A 24,040-nucleotide genomic window follows, 5' to 3' on the forward strand; every position below is an offset into this window, starting at 1 on the left:
TTCGAGTTTGAGGCAGACGTGGGTAAATTTATCTATACAATAATATAAAAGCTCCCCTTTCTTTTACCTGATTTAAAGCTGGTTACCCGAGCCAGGAACCTGGACTTGTTCTGGCTCCTCCCCATCCTCCCTGCGTACCGGTCTCCACACCATGCCCTGCCATTTTACTTCTGAGGACTCTTTTGCATGAGTTTTTCCATTCCTGCATGTAGTTACTGCCTTAGCATCTCAGCGTTTCTTGCCTGAACTTTTGCAACAGCCTCTGGAGATGGCTCTGCCTTTGACCTCTGATTTTTCTCTCCCATCCTCATATGTCCTTCTCTGTGCTTTAGGGCAGAGGGTCTCAGACTTCAGTGTGTATTAGAATCAGCTGGAGAGCTCCTCTGATTTGGTAGGTGTGGAGTGGAACCTAAGACTTTGCATTTCTCACATGTTCTCAGGGGATGCTGATGCTCCCAGTCTGGAACCCTGCTCTCTGAGAACTACCACTCCAGTTACCTAGCCCACACAGCTGACCTGTCACTGCCTTGCTTCAAAAGGTAAAGGCCAGACTTGCCTGTGTGGCCTCAGGGCTACAGTAGCCTGATTTGGGTCTCTGTCTCCAGCCCCGCCTCCCATTTCTCCCCATTTCACCCCATTTCTCCAGTGACACCCAACAGACCATGCCCTTCCCAGCTACTGTGCCTGGAATGCCACCCGCCTCCATTAGCATGGACGGCACTCAGAGAGGTGTTTCTGGGCTCATGTTAACTTGTTGAAATGTGTAACAGGAATGAATTTTTCCATGGCACTCAGGAGCAAGGCATGTCGCGTCTCTTTATTTTTCTAGAGCAATTAAATCTCATTTGAGCCCTGACTCACCAAGAAAGGTAAGACAGCTCATTATCAGTCATTTGAAGATGAAGTGTGTACCCCAGGGCTTGTCACTCACCCGCGTTCCCGCTTCCTTGTTATTGGTGATCTATTAATGAATGAAGCACTTGCTTGGTGCCCGGTCACGCTGCTAGGGGTGCCCCCACCCCTGCTCGTCCTGGGGAACCCTTGCTCAGCTGCCCCCAGCTCCATCCTCTACGGAGCCTTGTCAGCCTGCTCCTGTCTCCATCTCCTCCAGCTCTTCGCCTGCGGCCTCTAAGCACGAAGGCTCCTTTCTCCCTCACAGAGATCAGGTTAAGTGGATTGAATGTTTTTCAAATGTTGGTATGTTTAGGAATTATTTGAGTAGCTTGTTAAAAATGCAGATTTCTAAACCCTACCCTGAGAGAATCTTACTTGGACGGGCGTGGCGGAGAGCACCCCGTAAGCACTGTCCGGCGGCTTGCCTTAGGATGCATGGGAGCTAACGTATTCTGTGAGTCACTGCTCTTTTCCGAACTTTGATTTAAGTCATGTGCAGACCAGTGCATTCTGTCACCAAGCTTTTTGTATTCTTACGCTTTTCGAGATATGCACAGAGAGAGATTTTTTCCTCTTAAGGCTAAGACCACAATGTAGTATCGATTTCCTTTGTTTTCATTATCATATGGCAGAATATTTTGTACCTCTGTTGATAGATTGCAGACAGTGCTCTTTGCCTTTCCTCTCAGTCCATTCTTTTTCCCGTGCCTCAGTTTCCCCTTTCACCCTCCTCTCCCGTTTGGTCTCCTTCTTCTTGCTTTCTTCTCTTGGCTTGACCCTTCTTACCTCTCCCCTCTCCTTCCTGCTCCAGGCAGCCATTGTAATTGGGAAGTTGGCCAATCATATTGTGTGCTAAGGCCTTGTGGTTGTAATTCTTTCCCTTCTCACAAAAATTCCAGTTATTTGAATTACCCAGCTGTTTAGATTCTGGCTAAGTGGGACTTAATTTCATGTTTGGATCTGAAAACATGGTGCTTACTGGTCTCTATATGCATGTCTGAGTTTACTGTTGCAGACACGGAAGGGAGATATTTTAATAAGCCAGTGGTTGCAAAACGTTATGCTTTCAGAATTACTCTTCTGTCTAGTAGTTAGCAGCTGAAGCACACTGCGCTCGTAGCTTGGTTTTCCCCTGTAGCGTAGGGTTGCTACGCTAACGCCACTTCTTGCTTTTCCCTTTTTCGCTTCCCTTTCTCTTACCTGTGTCATTAATTTTAGATTGTACTGCTTTCTTAAAGGCTAAAGTAATGCACAAAGTAAAACCATACACTGTTTAGAAGCTATGCAGTATTAGATTGTAAACCTGTAAAAATTCTTAACAAAGTTAGTGGTTTGGAAGGATTTTCATGAGAACTCCTTCAGCTGAAAGGTAGTAAATTCCTTAAAATAACTAAACTTTGGCTTATAACAAGGTCATTGTTTGGCAGTGTCCATGTTTTAAAAACTTTCCAGAACTTAGAGGAGGAAGTGATTCTGAGACAATGTAGTGATTTAAAAAATAAAAAACAATAATTTACCATTTTCATTATTTACCAAGGATTCATTTCCTTTCTTGCAACTTTTTACCCTACATTCTAGATAAATTGGACCATGTGAAGAACTAGATTAGTTTTACTTTTTTTAAAAAAACTGAAATTGGTTTTTCAGAAATGGAAATTTGGCAGCAAGTATGGAAACTTGCAAATCAGTTTACAGTATGTTCTGTGCTTCTTAGTTTAATGAAACCCATAAGAATGAGGAAAGACTGCATGACTTCAAATAAGAGAAGGCTGTGCTAGTGTAGGTTTTGCCTTTTCTGGGATTTTATTTTTACCCTTATTAATTCAGTAGCATGTAGAAGGGCATGTCCAGACTTTAGTGGGTTAATAGTGGCCTCCAAATGGGTAGAATTTCAACTCCAATAGTTATTTTTTCGTGATCTCATATAGAAAATGCTAGGAAATGCTTTCTTTCTAAGAATGGTATAAAATCACTATTCTTAAAAAATATGAAGAGGGGTGAGGTAATTAAGGAAACACAATAAAAACTGTGACATAACGGAATATAAGCAATTGGCTAATAACAGTCTTTACAGTCAGACACTGTGTTCTGAACTTGACCTCTGGTGAGGCAGTATAAGCGTTTATTTTCTGTTGAAATGATCAGCTAACATGGGAATATTTGGAGCATCTGTGTACCTTTCAAATAAAATAGGATAGATGGACATTTTAAAAAACGATGGTTTCATCATTAATATATATTTTCCAGCCTGCTGGAGCCCTAATGAGCCCATTTGACATAGCACGGCTTGCTTTTAGTGTATCCAAGTTCGTAGTATATGAATTTCTTTCAAATAGATGTTCTCTTTTCACTCTTTGACAGTTTATAGGTTCTGCACTAGGCCTTGTCCTGCTTTCCAAGTCAGTTTCCTTTCTGAGTCATTTTACTCCCTCACTTTGGTGCTATCTTCCACTCTTCCCACATTGCCCTTTCCGTCACCACCACCGATGGGCTGCCATCAGCTGAAGCCCACATTAACATGCTTGTGGATGTCACCTAAACACCTGCCTTCATAGCCGGTGCTCTCTGCTGAGTGGTTTGCTCTGTTTCTGAACACACGTTATTAGAGGGGCTAACGGGGGGTACCTTGGTCTGTCAACCACTGGGGGCTGTCTTGTGTGTTATTACTGGACTACCACATTGTCATCTCCCTGGGAGCTTGTTGGAAATGCAGCCTCTTGGGGCTCACTGCAGACTTGCCGAGTCTGAATTTGTCCTGCTTTAGGATACAAAGCAGTGCTTATACTGGGTCTATTTTAATGACCACTTACAAGTTTATCAAAGCAGTGAAAGACAAAGGCAAAGATCCTATAGCAGCAGAATGTGTTTTCATTAAGTTACTTCAGAATACTGTATCCCAGACTTTATTTGAAAAGCTTATGCACAGATAGTGCAGCTGGAGTGAGCTCTCTTTAGCTGCAGCAGAGAACAGTTAGCTCCTCTCTGCTTTCTGGTTAGTCCACGAGTCTTGAGGGCTGTGCTGTGAAGGATTGTCCTTCAGGACACCCTAGGGTTTCACTAGAAAAGCAGAGTTTGCTCTGTTCTGCAGGCTGAGAGGATAGGTGGACAAAGGGGGAGACAGCTGATGTGCAAAATGATTCATTAATAGTTATTAATTAAGTGCCTTAGTTATTTAAGTGCCTAGACCAATGTTTTAGAACTGAAGGTCACAGCTCGTTAGTGGTCCATGCAATCATCTTAGTAGGTCACAACCAACACTTAAAAGTGATCTGCAATAGAAGAGAACATAGAATATAGTTCACATAGAAAGGCTAAGATTGTTTTTAGAAACTTTAAAAAAGTTTTACATGTGACATGTATATATATATATATTTAATATCACAACTCAGTATATGTGTATATGTGTATGCACATATATATGCATACATGTAATCATACATGTATGTCTCTATATATGTGTATGTATGTATTGCATTAAAAGTGTTTGAAAGTTCAAAATGATTAGTATTATGGGGAGTTATAGAGGAAGTAGTAAAATATATAGTCAGTGTGATTTAATGGAGGAGAAACACCAAGCATAGATGTTTATTATTGGCTCAGTTTACTAAATGCCAAATATGTATCCTAGATATTAATGAATAGAAAACATTTTGCCATTCAGAAATGTTGGGAAATAGGATGTTATTATGATTTTTTAAACCATTGTTTTTACCATAGAGCTATCATAATTTAAAAAAAAAATTGTTTTGAGAGAAAGAGAGAGAGGTGAGAGAGAAATATCGATCAGTTGCCTACACACCCCCCCGACCGGGGATTGAACTCACAACCCAAGTATGTGCCCTGACTGGGAATTGAACCCGCTACCTCTTGGTGTATGGGATGATGCTCCAACTAAATGAGCCACACTGGCCAGGGGTATTTTAAACTTAATTTGACTTTTCACTGCTGACTTAGACAACTTTAGGATCTTCTGTATCTTTGGCATTATCGTGGTAAACATTCAGTATTTATGTGTAGGTGAAGGATGGAGCGGCATCCTTTGAGCCCATAGAGTGCTCATTGCCAGGCTCCCACATGAAGCCTGGAGCTAGCCTTGAAGGTTGAAGAGTTCAGTTTTTGCCTCTTCTCAACCTTCTTCTTCCTGTGTCTTCAGCGTCATGGCACTGGGCTTGGCATAGTTAGCATCTGGTAAGCCCTTGCTGAATGAATGCATGACTCTTTCAGTAGCTCCTCATTTCTTTTGAGTAAAAGCCAAGTCCTTACAATTGCCTACAAGCCCGTGGGATCCCTGTGGCCTGTCTGATGTCTCCTGATACTTTTGCCCTCATTAACTCAGTCCAGCCACCCTGCCTCCTTGTTCCTGGACTTCTCCCTGGAACACTCTTCCTCAGATACCCATGTGTCCACCCTCTTGCCTCCTTCCAGCCTTGGCTCAGATACCACCTTCTCAGGGAGCCTTCTCCAGCACCTCTTCCCTCGACCCTGCACCGTCTATCCCCTGCCCTGCACTGTCTGTCCCCTGCCCTGCTCTGTCCTTGCCTTTCTATACAGCACTTACCACTTCTGAGCAAACTGCTTCATTTATCTGTTGAGTAATGACTGACAGTCATTTATCATTTGACTGTCAAGACTCAGTTTTGCTTGCTAATGTCCCCCTGGATCGGCTCTGGCACTTAGTGGGCGCACACAACAACCTGCCAGTGGATTGCATGGTTGAATGAGTTTGCATGTGGACTTTGACCTACTTCTGTTTCTTCTTTCCACCTTACCTGACAGGGTGACCTTTCTGTCTCGTCCTGGCATTTAGCATCCGCTCCACCACAGTACTAGGGATTCGGCACATAGGAACAGCTCTTAGAATTTCTTATAGAAATGGAGAGCTGGGCCTATATTTAATGTTAAATATGAGGTCAACAAAATATTGGTAAAAATTTTTTCTTTAGCTTATGAAAACCAATCTTGACATTTTATTTTAACAGTGCAGACTTATTGGGTTTTCATAGAAGTAGCAACTTAGGTCCTTTTTATTTTCTGATAGTATGTGCTAGAAAACTTGGGACATAATGGGTCTTCACCATCCTGAGAGTGAGTCTGCTGTGGCTCCTGAGAAGTCCTGGCTGTGGCCTCCCACTGTACCAGTCTTAGGTGGTCAGGACTCTGATCTGCCAGTGTGGCTCCACAGCATCCACGTTCATCTCTGCTTGTGTGCTTGTGGAGTGTTCATGGAAGAGACCAAAAGGATACCCTGGCTGGAGTGGCTCAGTGGTTAGAGCGTCAGGCTGTGCACCGAAGGGTCATGGGTTCGATTTCCAGCCAAGGGCACGTACCTGGGTTGCAGGTTCGATTCTGGCCCCAGTCCAAAGGTGTGGGAGAGGCAGCCAATCAAAGTGTCTCTTTCACATTGATGTTTCTCTTTCCCTCTCTCTCTCTCCTCCTTCCACTCTCTCAAAAAAAAAAAAAAAAAAAATCAATGGGAAAAATATCCTCCAGCGAGGATTAACAAAAAAAAACAAAGGAAAGGAAAAGACCACAAGGTGTGAAAGAAATCTGCTTATTGGTGAATGACTTGCTGCTGTTTCCAAATGGAATAATACAATCTGGATTTGAAGATAATGTTATGACAAAAATTTTCAAAGGAATGGAAAGGAGTTCCCAAGAACAAAGCATTTTCATTTTTTGATACCTTGGCTATTCTTTATTTCGTATCATAACCATTTGTTTATGATTGCTGTGTGGCTCAGCTTGTGGGATGGATTAGGGTTCGTATCCTAGCTTTGTCTCTTAATAGCTGTGTGACCTAGACAAGTTACCTAAACTCCCTCCCTCTGGTTTTCTCACCTGTCACCTGAGGATACTCATAACATCCATACAAGGTTGCCGTGATGGTCAAATGAGATAACATACATCAGGTGCCAGGCTGGGTACTGAGCAAATATTACATGAAAATTAGCTTTTTTGTTATTATTACTGTTGTTACCTAGAAATGAATGATCAAGATGCCTGAGTATCTTTATCTGTTTGATTTCTTCTCGTCATAACTAACTAGGTGTCCAAACAGGAGGTCAAAAAGAGCAGAGAACAGAACACTGCTCTAGAGCTCAGAATCCTAGATGTGTGGAGCTGTTTCTTAGAGCAAGCCTGCCTTGCCTTTTTTTTTTTTTAATTTATCTTTATTTCAGATAAAGGAAGGGAAAGGGAGAGAGAAAGATAGAAACATCAATAATGAGAGAGAGTCATTGATCAGCTGCCTCCTGCACATCCCCGACTGGGGATTGAGCCCACAACCTGGGCATGTGCCCTGACTGGGAATTGAACTGCAATCTCCTGGATCCTAGGTTGATGCTCAACCGCTGAGGCACACCTGGCTGGGCCTGCCTTGCTTTTTGATGGGCATGTTGAGGCCCAAGGCCCAGTGCTGTGTGGTAGCAATTTATACTGCAAATGCTCTGTCTTACAAGGTGGGCGCTGTGATAAGCGGATGCCAATGGCAGAGCAAGTTTCTTAGTGGGGAAGCTAAGAGGCCCACATCTGTGCCTCCCAGAAGTGGACACACCTGTGTGACTAGGTCAAGACCCTTCACCTCTGAACTCCTTGATTTCTTCCTCACACAACGGGACAGGACTTGAGCTGCTGTTCTGAGTGTGAGAGCTTGTAAGATGTGAAAGGTAGGCATTTGCCTCGAGTCTTCCCCTGAGGCTGCTATTCTGGGGAATGCCAGATGTGGAGACACGTGGTTGGGGGTGCAAAGAGGGAATAGATTGTATACAAACCTAGAAAATATGAGACCTGTCTTCAGAAAATATGAGATCTGTGCATGAGGGTTGGTGTTCTCCTGAGGGAGACCTGGGAATGTGCAGAAAACCCAAGGAACACTTTGGAAACTGAGTGAGTAGCGTAGAGGGTGAGGTAACCCAGGAGAACTTTTGGGAGTAGATACTTCTGGAATGAGTCAAATGTATGAGCAGTCACTTTTCTCTGATGGGAAGCAATGCTTCTCTTTATACCATTTGACTGTATTTGCAGTAAAATACTAAGGCCCCTATTTGTCCCTCTTATTCTCTGCCATGACCTGCAAGGTAGATCACCTTATTTTCATTTGTTAGCTGCTGAGTTCAGAGTTGATGTGATTTGCCCGGGGTCATGTAGGCAGTAAGTGGTGGATCTGGATTTGAGCCCAGGGCAGGCTATGTCTCTGGCTCTACCTTTCACAGTGGCCCAGGCGATGTGCTCATTGACTTCCCGCCACAGTGACTGGGTATTTGATTCCCGTTTTGGCTCATAGCAGATATGGTAACATAGATGTTCCACATCCATTTGGATGTGTGCTGGTATGCTTTCTTAAGGAGAATAATTCGACCCTGAGAACTCCTTCCACAGTGCCTGGGAAATGAGACAGTATTGCTTGCTTAAGGAGCAAAAAAGGATCTTAATGTCTTTAAATAATTGTCAAGTTTTTCACCCTTTTTAAGTACTTTGTGATCTTTTGTGGAGGTGTCAGTCTTGTCTTTTTTCCGTTGAGTTTGGAAATAACTAGGAAACTATTCACTGTTGGACTTGAATATCACTTAAAAGAAATCATCCCCTTTTTTGTTATTTCCTTAACGTGCTCTTTCTAGCTTTGTTAAAAACTGTCTCTCCCCCCTTATGCTATGAAATATTTGCTTTGAGGGCTTGTCCTAGTTTCCTCATAGATGGTTCTGGCCTTTATTAAGCTTAGGAGATGGAACTTCGTACTTGCAGCCTGAAGAACTCAGGGCACACCAGCAAGCAGGACAAGGAAACCTGCCTGTTATTTAGCTTTAGGCAGATGGACTGTTTTTGCTTTGACTGAAAGAGTTTCTTGGTTGAATAGTGAGACCAGGCACGAAGGGCCTGGCATGGGGATTTTTCTGTCCAAGTCTGTCGGCCGCCCCCGCCGTCTGTCTTGTCAGCTCAGACCTTGGAGGCCGTTTCTGTCCTGCGCAGGCCGAGTGAAGGTGTGTGGGAGTCCATCTCTCTGGACTGCCTTCATCTATTATTAGATGCGTCCCCCCCAAGGGGCTTTTGGGGACTAAGCCTTTGAAGAGGCCGATCACTTCAGTTGTACTCCAGGAAAGGCCCATGACCGGTTCTCTGTGCTCCAAGAAGAGATGATTTTTGGATGTGGCCGTCACCATGCCTCATTTTTCCCAGGAAACAGAATGCATCTACTTTGAAGAGGTCCTTCCTTTCTATTTTAGGAACAGAAAACTGCTAAAAGTAAGCCAGACAGCCGACAGACGACGCCTGGCTTCGGGATCCCTCTCCTTCCTCCTGGCTGGCTTTGTGTCTGTTGGGAGTTGCCCAAAGCCACCCTCTTTGTGTGTATTCCTTGATTTTTGAAAGGCACCAATGAAATGGTTTCTGATGCTTTGTTAAGTCCTTGTCAAGCCCTTGGTTGTGGTCTGATGGCTGGACCCTGCATGTGGCCACTCCTGTGCTGGTGGTTTGCATCTCATCCTGGGCTCTGCAGGGAGGCTGCCGGCAGTGCTTCCTGTGGGCCCCTGAGGCCAGTCTCAGCTGGTGAGAAAGCAGGACCTTGGCTGAGTACTTGGGCCACAAAGACACACCTGTGGTTAGTATTTCTTGGCATTAGTTTACTCTGAAACAATTCAGCTCCACGAGAGTAAGATATCATAACAAAAATTGTGGCATTTATGGGTTGAATGAATGCACACATGCATTTTTTTTTAATTTTTAATTTTATTTTATATGTCTTCATTGATTTCAGAGAGAGGAAAGGAGAGGGAGAGAGAGAGATAGAAACATCAATGATGAGAGTCATTGATTGGCTGCCTCCTGGATGCCCCCTGCTGGGGATTGAGCCCACAACCCAAGCATGTGCCCTGACCAGGAATCGAACCCTGATCTCCTGGATCCTAGGTCGACGCTCAACCACTGAACCACGTCCGGCCAGGCCACACATGCATTTCGTGTCTTGAAAATGTACCTGATAGAAAAATCCATGCATGTATGTTACTGCAGCTGGGTCCATTCTTAAGGAACACCTCAACATTTCTGAAATACGTCGTAAAGCAAAAAATGGTTCCAGAAGGAGACCTCTGTTTTCTATTTTCCTTAACCTCTTTCTATAACATTAAGTCCATTACCTACATTGGTGTTTTTCCCTGTCCCAGTGTAAATTTCCATGAAGTGGCTCTCTCCTCTCTCCTCCCGTCTCTTGTTGTGTTTTAAATGGCTCGACTTCACAGGCACCAGCTACCAGCTGGAGCCAGTCCTGTTTCAGAGAAAGGAAGGAAGCGTGAGGCCAGGTGTCTCTCTTAACCTTTGCGCGGAACAAATGTCTTCCTTTACCTTAAAGAGAAAGTGAGAGTGTTCCGAAGATTAAGAATAAATGTGCCTCACTTCCTTTGTGATTTTTCAGTTTCTGCCACTCACATACCCCCGTCTTGGTGGAAGGGAGGTCCTTGCTGAGTGTTCCTTTTCAGGAATACCTGCACTCTGCCTCTTCTTGCCCTGCCTGTCACCAGCTCATGGTTCCCAAACTGCAGCCACTGAACCTACAGTGCTGTGTGAACTGCTGGAAATGTGTCAGGAACGTGACATTGAGGAACATGGCGTGGGGTTAGTGAGATTGCCCACAGGGCCATCCATACTTTATCACTTTGGAAAGCCATGTGTAGATTCCTCAAATGCTTCGAGCAGCAGGGTGTGGTATGTATAAGAGGAACTCTGCCAGCATCTCCTGTGCTTATTAATTTTCTTCAGTGTCTTTCTCTCAAGTGAACAGTTCTTCTGAAGGCTTAATTTCGTTTGTGGGGCCATAACATTAACACTCAGTCTTCTTTCTTTGAAGCACTGGACTTTGTGTCGAGCTGTGTTTTGTGAGGTTATGGAAAAGGCATGCACTTTCTGGAACTGAGGGTGAAGGGAACTGGGTAGGGTCTGTCTTCTGGGCTTATTTCTTTATCTACATGGGGAGGGGTCTCAGTTCCCTGCTCCAGTTCCCTGCTGTGGGTCATTGGCTATTTTCACAAGGAAAGATGGGCCCAAGAGAGTTAAAGTTATGCTGAGAAGAAGAGGTGAGTTTATTGAAATTCTCTGCCTCATATGTCATGGAACTGGTGTTTTTAGTTTTTCTTGGCTTGAGTATGAGAACTGCTGCCTGCGAGACTGAGCACCAGGGGATGGATAAACCTTGGAGATAATGTTCAGGTTTACTGAGTGATTTATGAGGGAGTGGGAATATAAAATAAGATTCTGAATCTAGGTTTCAGGAGAGCACGATAGGTTTCTGTAATGAATGAAGCTTTTATTTTTGTACTCTGAAGTAATTTAACTGATTTAAATATTTAAAACTCTCCCTTTTAGTAAACCAGGTCTTTCAAAATCTAAAATAAACACAATTTTAGCCACAATCTTCATTGTAATAAAAAACAATACTTTATCTCTTAAGGATAACAGAAACAATATATGCATCCAACTTTAAACAGAGATGAAATAAAATCTTGCTTAAAAGAATTAAAAATCATCCATTTAAAAATAAAAAAAATCTTACAAGAACTTTTGGAATAAGTTGTCAGGAAGTGAGATTAACGTTTGTTTTAGAATTAGAACCAGGTGATCTGACCTGTACAGATTTTTCCATTTTGATTTGGAATGAATTACTGATACGAATGGAAAATTAAGAACGTGTCACAAATTCTTACTTTGAAAAATTTCTAAGGGACTTTTTTGTTTTTTAACCTTCAGCTGTTAGACAGCTGAATGCCAGAGAGGTGGCAACAATTTTTGGCAAAAAAACTACTGAGCAACATTTCTAAGCACAGGTAAAATGAAATAACCAGGACTGAAAATTGTGTATTCATTATTTGAAGTAGAGCATGAGGCTAAGTGTCTTCTACCTATTTTGAAATTAATTTTGAGGTCCTAAGCTCTACCCTGAAGGCTTGTATGAATTCCATGGCTTTGGCCTTATTGCAGTAACTAGAGATTGACAAATCATAACTCTTTAAATTTGGCTTATTTTAAAAAAATGTTAAGGACATCCCATGTACCACATATACTCTGCAAAATCTTGGCGATGCCAGGGAGATGGTGATGTGGTTCTTGCCCACAAGTTGCTCATAGTCAAGTAGAATAAATGAAATTTCACTTATGGATGGATGAGGCAGGTAGGGAGGGCTGTTCTGATGTACAATTATGTATGCATTTGGTACATATATATGTTATATCCTCATATTTAATTAATTACTAAATTAAATTAATTTTCTATTGCTGTACAGCAAATTATTATACATTTATAGCTTAAACCAACACCCATATATTATCTCATAGTTTCCATGGGTTGGGAGTCTGGGCATGGCTTAGCTGGTCCTCAGCTCAGGATCTCAGAAGGCTGCAGTCAAGGTGGTGGCCCAGCTGTGTTCTCATCCGGAGGTGTGAATGGGGAAGAATCCACTTCTAAGCTCATTCAAGTTGTTAGCAGAATTCATTTCCTTGTAGCTGTAGGACTGATGTCCCTGTTTTCTTGCAGGCTGTCAGCTGGGGACTTGCTCTTAGATCTTAGAGGCCCCTGTAGTTCCTTGCTATGTGGCTCCCTCACAAGCCCTGTCATGACATGGCAGCTCACTTCTTCAGAGCCAGAAAGTGAGTCTCTCACTCTCTAGTCTGCTGAATTGGAGTCTTATATAGAGTAACTGACCAAGGGAGTGGCATCCCATTCCTTTTGCCATATTCTGTTGGTTAGGAGCAAGTCACAGATTCTGCCTGCATTCAGGTGGGGGGGGATTACACAAAGGTGTGACCTGTCGGGGGTCACCTTAGAATTCTGCCCACCACAGTACATTTCTGATTATTCCCCTGCCTTGTGTTCCCAAGAAATCTGAGCATTTAAATCCTAGGAAGACTGATGAGAGTGCACTCCCAGTTGAGGAATAAAATCTGTCATCTGGAAAATCAGAAGTAGATTGTTTTCGTCTCTCAGTAGTTAGAAAACAGGAGGAGAAAGTAATGTCTGTAGGTTCACAATGTTGATAGGAAGAAGTTACATAAAAATAGTGAGGTGTGCGGCTCATGTGTTCGGGGTGGATCTCCACAGGAATCTCACAGTATCCGCTGGCTAGACTCAGTCATGTTTTTTTATTTTATCCGGATGTCTTAGCATTGGCTGATCACTCAGGAGTGACATATGGCAGGAACACGCTTTGAGGGACAAGTCTCCTGGAGAGTACACTGCAGCACTCGAACTAGACAGATGGTGGCTTATTCAACCTTGGACAGGAGTGTAATCCTACACAGTGGCAGGCTGGGGGCCGAGAGGTGCTTGTGGCATCTGAGGTAGAGCTGACCGCGTTTACCTGAAACTGCTTTGTAAGGTGCAAGGTGGTCACCTGATGTGACCTGGAATGGCTTAATGCACACAGAGTATACTCATCAAGCTGGGATGGGGGTGCTGGTGACAGATTGTGTGACCTGGAAGTGGACAGAGCCTGGAGCACTAAGTGGAGGATGTTCTACCAACAGAGTAGAGGGCAGGTGTGAAGACAGCCTTGTAGACAGAATCGCGGATGTTATCACCCTAGCCAGGTCTTCACTAAGCAGGGGTCGGTGTTGCTCCCGCAAAATGAAACATGTATTTCATGGGAGGAAAAAGGAGCTGCCGGGCCTGCCTCCCTTTACAGTTAAGGATTGGTGGATCTGTGTGGTTACAAGATAATTTCGATTGTTAAGAAAGAAAATGGTCTTTTTACAGCCATACTTACCATGTTTATGATTAAAAAAAGACAAAACCCAAATGCAGTAAAAACATTGTCCATTATTTGTTTGTGGCCCCTCATTAAGAGAAGGCCTGTGTGTTTGGAGGAACAAGTGTGGATCCTTTGACTGGAAGATGAGAACTCGGTGCCCCTGTGGCTGCTAGAGAGCTGACAGGGAGATTTTGTCCTTAGTTCAGTCACATCCCTTACCCCAGATTTTTTACTCAAATTCCCCCTTCCTTTTCTTTATTATTTGATGCTTATTTTTATATTCTTATTTTATTCATTTTTGTATTTGTGCTTGTAATTGTGACAGTCCTCAAATATTTTTTGGAACTTGGGGAAGGGGATGGTATACTAAGTGAAACCAAGTAAAGGTTCACTGAAATTCTTTATTTTTCCTTTTAGCAGTTCAAGCTCTACATTTGTAACATCAACTGCTGTCTCTTATAAGACCATTTCAAGAACTGACATCAGTTTTCATACAGCTTAAAAGGTGAGTAGAACTTAAGACCTTTTTTTTAAGTACTTTTTTTAAAATTGATTTTTAGAGTGAGAGGAAAGGAGAGGGAGAGAGAGAAACATCGATGAGAGAACCATTGATTGGCTGCCTCTTGCATGCCCCCTACTGGGGATCAAACTTGCAACCCGGGCATGTGCCCTGATCAGGAATTGAACTGGTGACTGCTTAGTGCATGGGACAACGCTCAACCAACTGAACCACACCGGCCAGGGCAAGGCTCTTTTTTTTTGATAATGTTTGTGACACAGAACTTGTCACAGTATTAACCATTGAGATGGTGTTCTCAAGAAAGTTGTACCGACTTCTAGGTGTAAAAACCACTAATTTAGTTTTTACTGCTAGGATGAAAGTTGCATGATATCAGATTAAATATGACATTTTTGTTTAATACACAAGTATATTCACAGTGGTCTGTGAATATATATAAAATAAATATTTCTAGATTTACTAAAATACTTAAAGAAAAATAATTTTACTGTTTTGCTGTTTTAATGCCCAGATGCATGAGATTCTTTATTTTTCATTACTAATTCTTTCTTTTGCTTGGTTTCTTACTTCTTAAAATGGGGGCAATAATGTGGTTGCCATGAGGAATAAATGAGCCACCCTGCTTAATACAGCGCTTGGCATATAGCACACACTAAATAAATGTCAGTTTCTTTCTCTCTCTCAGCTATCGTGACATCAAGTGAGCAGGTTTTTCTTTGTATCGGTAGTACACGTGGTCTGTACAGTGAAGTGGGGGTTGACCTCCTAATATGCTGCATTTGGTTTTATGTCTGTGCACCTGTGTGTTTCTTTTTGAAGGGTTGGGTATAAGTGGCCGGGCGTTGGGGTTTCTGAAAGTAGAAGCTTAGGTAACCCAGATGTGTTTTGGTATCTTTGGATATCCTCAGACTCAAAGCCTGAATCAGAGCCAGCCCCAGTGGGGGACAGTCAGTGAAGGTGCCAGGAGGGTGCCATGAGCATCCTGGCTTCTCAGCCTGCCCACCGCCAGCTTTTCACCTGAGGCATGCCTCTTCACATCTCTGCCTCTGTTTTTGTCAAGTGATGTTAGTGATTCCCGTTCCGCCCAATTACCAGGCTGTGGGGAGCATCAAATGAAGAAATATATGAGAGTCTTCAGGAAAGTAAGGAAGTCTATAAAATATAAGGTACAACTTTTTCCTAAATTTTTAATTTGCCAGGTGTAACTCATCGTTTATGCTAAATCTCTTACTAGAATGTAAGCTTTGTAAGATCAAGAATGCCCCCTCCCCCCCCATGCACACTTCTTTTATTCTAGGGCCTAAAACACTTTCTGGACTTCCTGGTACATAGAAGTTCACTAGAACATTTTTCTAATAAAATGAATTAAGATCACTCCTGGAGGCTCATTTAGCCTTTTAATTTGTGATTGCTGTTGGAAGTAGATGAGGCAATCTGAGAATCAGGAGGGATTTAATGCGCTTCCTTGTTGAGGAACACAGAAACCTGAATTTAAATGGAGTTTTCACAGTTTGGAATCTTCTTAAAATTGTAGGTGCTAAGAAGCACACAGCACGTAACAAACTACACTCCGAGTCAGTATTGGGTGCAGTTCCTCTGCATTGCTGAGCGTGTGCAGTTCATGTGTTTCTTTCCTGAGTGGATTTCACTATCAGATATCTGAAGACTTGGAGCCCATTTGCTGGGCTCTCACAGGGTGGCTGGTAAGCTTTCACAGGGACCATTCAGGCTGTGCGCCTCGCGGATGTTTAGTGACTGATGAAGAACTTCCCATTCGTGTGATTCTTTATTACTTGATAGGACAGCGTGATGTTTGAGAATCCCTTATCTTCCCTGACTTGGTGAGTGTTGATGAGCTGGGCTATTTTTCTTCCATGATTTGGCACACCCACTACCAATTTAAAGTGGAAATCGCCACTCATTTTTAACAGGGCCAAGAGAGTATGGGCCTGATGAAAGTTTCTCTTTCATCATCTCAGATACAGTCGTCTTTGACTTTACCACCAAAAACTAAAACCGTCTATAAGTAGGATTTTACTGAGTAACTGAATACACCACTGGACTATGCCCCTAAGGACAGTATAGCTTGATTTACAAAATTTCAACAAAAGTAGAAATAATTCTTGCAAATTACATAAGTACCTGATTTCCCCCCATATATGGGGCTACTGCCTTCTGTTAGCTATTTTAAGCAACTTTCAAAATTGGTAATGGAAAACTTTTTCTTGGCTACATTACTGTATGTGGGTTTTAAATACAAAGCAATGTTGCTCCTACTGAACATCAGAGCAGTTAAAGAGCAGATCCCTGTCTGCAGAACTGCTAGTCGCTTTGTGCCTCTCAGGTCATTTTTTTTCTTCTTTTTGTTGTTAATCTTCACCCCAGGATATCTTTTTCATTGATTTTTAGAGAGAGTGGAAGGGGGGAAGAGAGGGGTCAGGAGAGAGAGAGAGAGATGTGAGAGAGATAAATTGATTGGTCATCTCCCAACACCCTCCCTGACTGGGGCTGGGGATTGAACCTGAAAACCTGCAACCCAGGCATGTACCCTTAACTGGAAATTCAACCCGAGATCCTTTGGTGCACAGCCTGACACTCTAACCACTGAGCAACACTGGCCAGGGCTCAGGTCATTTTCAAGCTCATACTTGGATTCTGAGGTGTTTTAAGAACTTTCGCACTTCTAAAGTATGTTCTTAGAGCGGACTGTCCTGGAATTTATATTTGCTCTGTGACTTGTAAAATCCTGCATCTTAAAGCTCACAGCTGGACCATGAGACGTTCCTAAGTGTTGATAGGATGGACAGGTGGAATGACCACTCTCCTCCATCTGCTTGGCCGGGAAGGCTGAATGAAGTCTGGATTTTTGCATTAACTGCAGAATGTGCCTGTCTTACTGAACTATGGATTTTTTTGCAGTTGGTTTTAAAATGGAGTTGGGTCCTCATGTTTAGATTGTTATCACATGTATTTTAAAATGTTGACCTTGATAAATCCAAAGACAGATGCCCTTTTTGCCATGTCACATTTGTAAGGTGTAGTTAGAAACCCAGCCTATGGCTCAAATTCTGTGCTTGCCATTTTCATTCACTTTGTTACTCTGGCAAGTCCTATCCCTCTTGGAGTCTCAGCTTTTCTCATCTTTAAATGGGATAGTATTTATTCCGCAGAATTCTTGTGAAGATGTGTAATTCAGCATTTGATGTACAGTAGGAACTCAGTAAAATGTCAGTTATTATTTTCCATCCAAATGCTAGTTCTTACCCAAGGACCATGTGCTGACGGAATGAGAGGAAGAGAGAGACTGGAGGCACAGATATCTCTGCCCTCTTTCAGGACTGAGGGGGTTTGCTGAGGAATTTCAGGAGGCATCTTGCCAGAGCCAGGTCTGGTGGAGTGCTGGTGAGCACAGAGCTGCTAGATGTAGGTGAAGAAATCATTATTCAAGCTTTGGCCCCATTTCCTGTCCTCTTCATTAGAGAACGAAATCTCAGACTTAGAACCGATTGGCACTCAGCACAGATAAGAAAGGTTTAGGTGGGAAAATCCCACCTCTCTTTTGTTTTTCCCCAAGGTCCTTAAGGGATCTGAAGTGGATGGTGAGGGCCAGGGAGCCATTTGAAAGTCTTTCAGTGTGCGACCTGTGGTCCCTGTGGGGGATGCTCCAGCAATTCAAAAATAACCTTCGGTATAGATAATGCATCCCTGACCTGAACTTCCTGTATCTGCGTTAAATTTAAACTTTTAAGGTAAATCAAAGAAGATCAGTAGTGCTGGAAAAACATCACCTTTGAGTGTAGGTCCCTGATGTCTACACTGGTAAATAAAGTAATGCTTATTTTCTCTGGATGTATCCTCGGTAGTGTACAATAAAATAGATTGAACCATGAAAATGCGATCAAACAAAAACATTCTGAGCTGCATTATAAATGACCATATTGTGTTGGGGGTTCCCTAACTTGGAGGAGGATTCAAACTCGGCCCCACAGTTGGGCTAAGATTGTTCAGAGGCTGCACCGAGACTTCCCGTCTGTGCGAGAAGCTGGGCAGCTGTAGGTCAGTGCCTCTCTGCCTTCCGGGTTGTCCTCAGGGAAGCGATGCCCAGGTTCCCAGTGGGGTTGGGTCCTGGGACACATCCTAGGCCTACTAGTTTTGGGGTCCCGCTTGACTTCTGAGAGCCAACCAGAAGGGTTCTCCGGCCTTATTCAGGCCCTCCCTCCTGCCCGCCCATGTCTGCACAGCATCAGGGGACTCGGATCTGAGCTCCATCGCACTGCTTTCCTTCATTGTTCAACTTTAAGGTTAGCGTGCCCTGCGAAGAATGGAAACTCAGCACGGGCGTCAGGGATGCTCTGTGCTGTGTTTGAGTTGGGATAAAGCAGCAGTGCAAAGGGGAAGGCCAGCAGGCAGGAACACCACTTTCAGAGGCTGGGAAGAGAAACTTATCACCTCTGTCATTTCCGTCTGTGGCCTGGGAACTTGGGAATTTTTCTTTGCCTATTTGTTGGATGCTGTCCTTCTATTTTGGGACTATATTATTTTCTTACTAAGCAGACATTCAGAGTTGTGTTAGAAAAACACCTTTACTTTCGCTTTAAAATCAAGCATGCTAACAGCTTCCTCAGTGGATGCCTAGCGCAGTAGTGTCAAACTGCTAAAAAGCTAGCAAATTTTCCACCTAAAAATTTTGTGGGGGAGGAATGGGTGGGGGGCGTGGGGAAGAATATAAAAATAAACCTTCCAGAGATTTTGGGTTGCTTGGTGGAGTGGGTATTTTTCCATGGTGCGGGAGGTTAGAAATAGCATTGCTTTTTATGGGATTCTCAGCAGCAGCTCAAAAATTTGGCTTTGTGGGCTCAGTCCCTCCGTGTGGGTGAGGCAGCTTCTGTAGCCCGTGGGGTGGGGGCAGCGCCTGGCAGCATGCTCTGGCACTGTCTCTGTCTGTCTTCCTGCCTCCCTGCTCCCCGCTTGGTGTCACCCGGATGAACAGCACTCAAGTGTAAAATGTGCTTACCAAGGTCAGGTTCTTGTGATGACTTGCCCGTGGCAACTGATGCCAGTTGTAACAGACTGAGTCTCAGCGGTCCTCACAAAGTCACATTGGTACATGTGCGAGGGCAGCCACTGAGAGCAGGAATCAATCCGGGAGTGGGGGGTGCCCTTCAGGGCTGCTCTGTGACAGACTGGCTGAACCTCTTGAGTCTATCTGCAATGACCTCCTCTTAGTCTTGATATCAGTGGACTAGATGGGCCACCCCTTCAAAAGGAGCCCTTATGGATTCTTGAAATTTGTTAAAGTTACATAATTCTTACAAATAGAGGTAGGTTGCCAAGTGTTTCTCAAATTCAATGCAGAAAGGAAATGGAAAGAGGCAGCCACTGGGACAGAGGTTTTCAACCCCCAGGGGACCCAGGACATATGTGAATTCCTTGAAATTGTGCCTGTTTCTATAGAGAAAGCCAGATATTTAATGAGATTCTTAGTAAGATTTTGACCTCCAAAAAGGTTATGCATGTTTGTAGTAGAGCGTGAGATGTGAAGTTCGTTTAGCTTGGAAAATAATTTTTGGAAACATAATGAGTGTGGGCAGAGGGAGACATCGCCGGGATTGAAGAGGCTAGGCAGAGGGAAGAGACAGATCCAGTTATAAATTGTGTAATCTAACAACACAAAAGGGGGCTCCTGGAGGTTTCTGTTGGGTTTTTCTTTGCAGGCTTTCCTGTTGAACTTCATATAATACTTGTTTTTGTGTTGGGGATGATTCCTACTGAAGGCTGCTTGGCTATGCTTGGTTAGCTCTGCAAGCTCAGTGCATGGGAGAGGTGCCTGCTGCACGCAGGGTGTCTGGGGTCTGCGTGGCTTCAGCCTGAAATTTAATAAATAGTTTCCCACTTCCTTTCCTGGGATCTCCTTTGCCATGGTTCTTTACATTTTTACCTGGGGATTATGATAGTGAAGTCAGGGACATGGTTGTCCAGAGGACAGTGGTGGAAGCGCCAGGCAGCAAGTGCTTCGTCTCAGCTTTCACAACACGCCATGGCCTTTGCGACTGCTCAGTGGTGCTCTGCTTTGGTACCTTCCCTCTGACCAGGCCAGTCATATTTGGGAGGTGGGATTGCTGAATAAGTGTACAGAAGATTTACAAATACAAAGCATTATAGCTGCTAAATGATCATGTAGGAGAGAGTGCCTAGGAGAGGTCAGAAATGCTGCTCACACTGCCTGGGCTACATATTTCACTTAGGAACAGAAGTTTTTCTATTGAGTCCATAGATACAGCTGGGGAAGCCAGGGTGTTGCTGGGCTTGTCAGTTACGGCTGTCACTTCTGTACCTCCCAGAGCAGACTGTAAGGCAGTGCTTTGGAGATGGGGCATTAGGGTAGGGAGGACTCATCCTAAACACTCTGCAACCTCAATCCACATTTACTTTTTTAAAAATTGAATTTATTGGGGTGACATTGATTAATAAAATTATATAGGTTTCAGGTGTATAATTCTATAATTCATCATCTGTATATTGTATTGTGTGTTCACCACCCCGAGTCAAGTCTCTTTCTATTACCATTTGTCCCCCTTTACCCTCTTCTATCTCCCCCATCCCCTTACCCTCTGGGAATCACCAAACTGTTGTCTGCGTACATTTACTTTTTAAAAGTTGCAAAGTTGCTACCTATTATCAGGTTCTGTTCTGATCTAATATTTTACCTGCTGTTATATTCGGAGTAATGATGCTTTTGGCTTTCCTTGTTTCTAAACTTGGGTTGAGCTACATTTACCCAGTACAGTGACTGGACAGGGTTCTATTTCCTGTTAGTCTGACAACTGCCACACATCCCGTCACCTTACTTCTCATCTCTGTGTACCCCCGTTAATTTCATAAAAATAAGAAAATGCACTGAGATTCTTGAATCATTTGGGAAAAAGTTGTTTCACGAGCCTGTTGGGTTTGTGAAGTGTTTTTTAGTGATTTGCAATATATATAAGGGTTCTTTCGAGTCCTCATTAAAGAACTTGTTACCACTTAGTATTGTGATATTTAAGTTAGTTACCTAGCTTTTGATCTTTAATTGGTTCTCAAATGTTCTGCTCCTCTTTTTAAAAAAATTGTGATAAAATATACATAACAAGAAGGGTTTGGAATGGAACCCTTGTGCACTGCTGGTGGGAATGAAAAATGGTACTGCCCCTCTATGGAAAACAGTGTTTTTTAACCATTTGTAAGTGTACAGTTCAGTGGCATTAACTACATTCACATTGTTGTACAACTGTAACTACCATCCGTCCCCAGAACTGTTATCATCTTGAAAACTCAAATTCTCTACCCATTGAACACCAACTCCCTATTCCAACTGTCCCAGCCCCTGGCAGCCACCGCTCTTTTTCCTGTCTCTGTGAACTTGACTGCTCTAGGTACCTCATAAATGTGGCATTGTACAGTATTTGTGGTTTTGTGGCTAGCTTATTTTACTTAGTATGAGCCTTCAAGGTTTATCCATGTTGTAGCTTGTGTCAGAATTTCCTTCCTTTTAAAGAATGAATAATACTTTATTGTATGGCTAGACCACATTTTGCTTATCCACTTGTCTATCGATGGATACCTGGTTGCCTCCACCTTTTGGCTACTGTGAATAATGCTGCTGCGTACATGGGTGTCCAGATGTCTCTTTGAGTCCCTGCTTTCTGTTCTTTTGGGTATCCTCATTTTTTAAAAAAAATTAAACTCTCAAAACTTATTCTTTTAAAGCATACTCTCAGACAGTATTAACAATGCAAAAGAAAGGTATACTGACATGTAGAGGTGATCTACTTGAAATGACAAAATTTACAAATATGAACTAATAATTAAAGTGAAGTAAAAGAACAGAATTGAGAGCGATGCTTTATTGTAGAGGTAATATTATTAGAGGCTAACAAGCTTCTTGTACATGTTTCTGAGTAAGGCATTACTTTTTAGACAAGACTCCAGGTAGGGCCAGGTAACCCACTTCCAGGAACAACCCCCTTGTCCTGCAAGTTGCTCTTGTGTTATCAGGACTGCTGATAGGGGAGACTGTCAGGAGATGTGAAGAAATGGAAAAATGGGAAAATTCTGGTCAGACTCTTGTTTTTCCTGAAAATTAGAAAATTTTAAAATTGTGACGTTTTAAGATAATAATACATTATTTATGGTAAGAATTCTTCAAGATTTTTATGGGAATGACTTAAAACAATTAGGAACTTTTCATATTAAGTTTATGGTATCAAATCATTGCAGTGCCTTTTGTGTGGTACGGAAGCTTATAAGGAAGGGTAGGTTCACCTACCTACTGTGCCTCCATTTTCTTTAGTGCATGAAATGTCCCATCAAATCAAGAAATAAAACTAGCCTTGGCTGGTCTCAGTTGGTTGAGCATCATGTCATGTACTGAAAGGTCGCTTGTTTGATTCCCGGTCAGGGCACATGCCCAGGTTGTGGGTTCCGTCCCTAGTTGAGGTGTGTATGAGAGGCAACCAGTCGATGTTTCTCTCCCACATCGATGTTTCTCTCTCTCTCCCCCCTCTCCTTTCCTCTCTCTATAAAATCAATGAAAACATATTTTAAAAAAAATAAATAAAACTGATATGTGAGAGGATAGAGAAGCTCATCGTAATCTGGGCAAACCTTCACTTTTAAAAGTATATGGAGATGTTTATAAGTCACCAAGACAAAGAAGCTATTGTTGGAAGAGGAGCAGTGGGAAAATAAGAAGGATCACAACCAGCTGTTTTTGATAAAATTTATCTTTAACACATACATACAGAGCTCCAACTATATGCTGGGCACTCTACAGGGGACTTGGACACAAACGTGAGTGAGGAACAGTCTCTGCCATATAGAGGGACTTGGGATCTAATGGAGAAGACCCACAAGTATGTGTTTGGTCATAGTCTGTAGTAACATGTACTTAGCACATTGTGCTGTGGGGATTCAGGGCAGAGATACTTGTGTACACCTGTCTAGGAGGGTTTGTGGATATGTTCACATAGGTAGTGACATTTAAATTTGCATCTTGAAGCATGAACTGTAGTTTTCCAGGTAGACAAATGTAAGGAGAGAGCATTCTGAGCACAGGGGAAGGCTAACACTATTGCATAGATGTGAGAAAACTAACAGTGTATTAGTGGGAATAGCAAATATGGTTGGGATGTAGGGTATGTGGGAAGGAAGGCGACAGATAAAGATAAGGTTGAAAAAGAAAGCTGGGGCCAGACCATAAAGTATTTGAATGCTGTGTGTAGATTATCCTGTAAAGTAAGGAGCACCATTTTGGGCTTTTCAGGAAAGATGTCATTAGATATGTGTTTAGGGGAGTTGAGCCTCGTGGCCATGGGTAGAAGTAAATGAAGGGTAGAGACAGAAGCTGCAACTAACCAAAAAGGGTAGTGAGGAGCTCTTCCAGGGCAGAGATGAAAGGCCTGACCTAGGCAGCAGCGACAGAGAAGAGGGCCTGGAGCAGAGGCCTTGGGTATGTACACTGAGTGAATGTGGCTTCCAGAATGACTTTGGGCTTCAGTCTTGGGTAAATGAGCTGATGGTATGAGTTGAGATAGGCAACCTAGGAGGTGGAGCTCACTCAGGGTGAGGCTCCTTGACTGACAAGCCAAGGACATCCATGGAGAGATGGTTAGAGAGCAGTTAGACAGCAGTCCGAGGCTGGGAGAGGCTGTGACAAGATGGTGATTCGGGAGTCATCAACATATGGCAAGATTATCCCGAAGATATAGAATAAATAAGAGAGCAGATCTCCTGAAAAGGGTGTGAAAGCCACAAATATATAACTTTGTCTTATAATGATAATCTGTTCTGTTTTTTAGCTTTTGTCTATGTCTCACAAGTTGTCAGAAAACAGTTGTTAAGTTTTAACGTTTAGTACTGT

The 24,040-nt window shown here is 42.9% G+C and overlaps 1 protein-coding gene across 7 annotated transcripts in view; it reads left to right on the plus strand.

Annotated features, from left to right (window-relative positions):
- The window catches only part of LDLRAD4 (low density lipoprotein receptor class A domain containing 4), a 347,099-nt gene that overhangs the window by 46,763 nt on the left and 276,296 nt on the right, over nt 1-24,040 (plus strand). For 5 of the 7 annotated variants that reach the window (XM_081148668.1, XM_081148666.1, XM_081148665.1 and 2 more), the window contains exon 2: nt 14,040-14,127. The gene's annotated coding sequence lies outside the window, so the exon portion shown is untranslated. Of the gene's footprint in view, nt 1-14,039; nt 14,128-15,050; nt 15,309-24,040 lie in introns of all 7 variants that reach the window. The other 2 variants (XM_081148671.1, XM_081148670.1) reach the window with 2 other exon arrangements.

Source organism: Miniopterus schreibersii, assembly GCF_964146895.1.
Source record: "Miniopterus schreibersii genome assembly, chromosome: 10".
Taxonomy (NCBI): Eukaryota; Metazoa; Chordata; class Mammalia; order Chiroptera; family Miniopteridae; genus Miniopterus; species Miniopterus schreibersii.